Source organism: Agrilus planipennis, unplaced genomic scaffold, assembly GCF_000699045.2.
Source record: "Agrilus planipennis isolate EAB-ADULT unplaced genomic scaffold, Apla_2.0 scaffold1147, whole genome shotgun sequence".
NCBI lineage: Eukaryota > Metazoa > Arthropoda > Insecta > Coleoptera > Buprestidae > Agrilus > Agrilus planipennis.
Window position 1 is genome coordinate 5,848 of NW_020439797.1, and position 2,425 is coordinate 8,272.

The window sequence follows — 2,425 nt, forward strand, 5'->3', positions numbered from 1 at the left end:
GTACTTTTATCGCAGTTGAGGGTCTTGCCCTAACAATCCCCAAGCAACGTAGGCGATCAATTTTTCCTTTGCAACTTCCGGTATACAGACATTAAAATTCTAATAAGCAGCTTCTTTTTCTGAACCGGCGACTGTGTGGATTGCCTAGGATCATAAGGTTACAGTGGGAAAAAACAACAAAAAACTAACGAAGTAAGTGTTGTCGTAGTCATTTTTCTTTTACTGCCGTGAAAAAAACCACTATAAACAACGCATTTACAATAAATGGAACGAATGCATTTGTTTTTTATTCTTGCGCCTTTATACTGATAGGTGCTATGAATACTAGCACGTTGATCGTCTGTATTACGTTAGAATTTGTTGGGGCAGAGCTCACAACTCTGAACAATGTCCCAAACAGTGCAGAGCACTGTAAGCTCTGTTTGTGCGGAAGAATAACTCTGTCTCCTAATGTCACGTTTTACTTCCATTTTGTAGCTGTATTTTAAGGTATTGAAGCAAATCTTCTCATCTACATACAAAGGTTCTACTTTATCGCTCATATTCACTGCAACTTATTGTTTTCTTACAGAAAATTACCGTTTGATTATAATAATCCGTACATGGGCTATAAAGCAAATCAACCAAGCTCAAATAACGTTACGTTGTAAGAACTTTTCAGTAATGAAGAGTTTCGTTACAAAGACATTACGATGTAACTTCATTTCGTTAGCATCAAGCATTTCCATGTATACACTAGTTTTGGACATTTACTTTGATTTTCAATATATTTTATAGCTTTAGTATGTATCTTTAATTAAATTAATATCCCTTTTGTAATCCTATTTGCACTGTGACAAAGTTAAAAAGTTTATCAATAAATATTTTAATAAAAAACGTACAAGAACAAATAACGATTACATCGCATTTGTTATAATGAACAAAAATGGCAGACGTTTTATTTAAACATTCTTAAAACATGTGAGATCTTTCGTGGCCAATGTCGTCATTAAAACTCTCGAATCACGTTGGATGTAAGAAATGACAATGTTTCGTGGTCTTGCGTTAATTATAAAACAAAAAAACATAAAATAAAATGAAATCGAAAATATAGTGATAAGCAGTACGAGGGCCGCTTTTTTTTTTCAATCTCCGATGGGCCATAAATAAATCAAGTGAACATAATCACGTTGACGATTGAGACATTTTGGACAAACTTTCCAACAGCCAATGTTGTCACCAATGAATTTAAACGGGTCTTGATATTGTTGAAGCACCTTGTTGGTTTGCAAGCGAGAAATCATCCGGAGCTTGGTAGGAAGTCATTCATAACAAAGAAAGGCATTCTAACTTCTAGAATTGTTCTGATTCATGATAACGTACGTAATCACAATGCTGGTGCAACCCAATGAACAATTATAAAAATTAGCATACATCTTTTCCTTATTTTTCCCGCTTTCAAACTAACGGGGAACTTCAGAACGATGAAACTAATTTAAATTCATTAACAGCAACATTTTATTAAGAGGGTATTAGAAAGCTAGTCCACGTGTATGACAAATTCCTCAATCTTTAAAATGATTTTATCGAAAAGTAACCACAAGTATACATAACTATTAATAATTTATTTATATTCACTTGACATTTATTTATAGAGGTTGATAAAAAAGTCGGCATTCGTACACACATTTCTGTATCTTAGAAAATAGTCTAGTGGCCGAAATGAATTTGTAAAGAAAAAAAATTAACAAAGCTTGTGAATTATTCCCAATGTGTTTTTGTAGTGATATTACTATTTAAAAATAAATTAACCAATGAAATAAGAAAAAATACGAAGTCAATGGAGAAAAATAACATACAAAAATTTCCGTTTATCGTATTTTAAATGAAGCAGCCACAGCCATGAAACGTTGGCACTATATCCCGACATCTAACATATTTTTTTTAATCAAAAGCATAGCCTCCTTTAATCAAATATGTCTAAAAAAGTTCAAAACTAAAAACTTTTCCTATCGCTTTCGCTTGAAAAAACATCCAATAAATACTATGTGGAGTAACCTATTTTTTCCATCATATTTCTTTGATGAATCACGCCTCTTATCATACAATCGTAGCCGTCGGTACGTTCTGAGCCATTTGATTACTTTGTACATTTTCGATGTGCCTATACTTTTTTATTCGTTTCCATTCGCCATTATTATAGTTCATTTGGAAGTGTGTTTCTACTAACATTGTCAAATATGTATCGTCGGATTGTAGTACGTTCTCTTGGTCTTCTGACAATTTGATTGTCACAATATTACCGAGATGGGGACACGGATTATCTCGCGAGCCTGCCATGAAACCGAGAATGAGAGCTTTCTCGGGCCGCGTAACTTTATTTGCAGTCCTAAACATGTCTTGAGCCTCCAACATTTGTTCTCTCTGTAATGTTAAATGTTAAAAA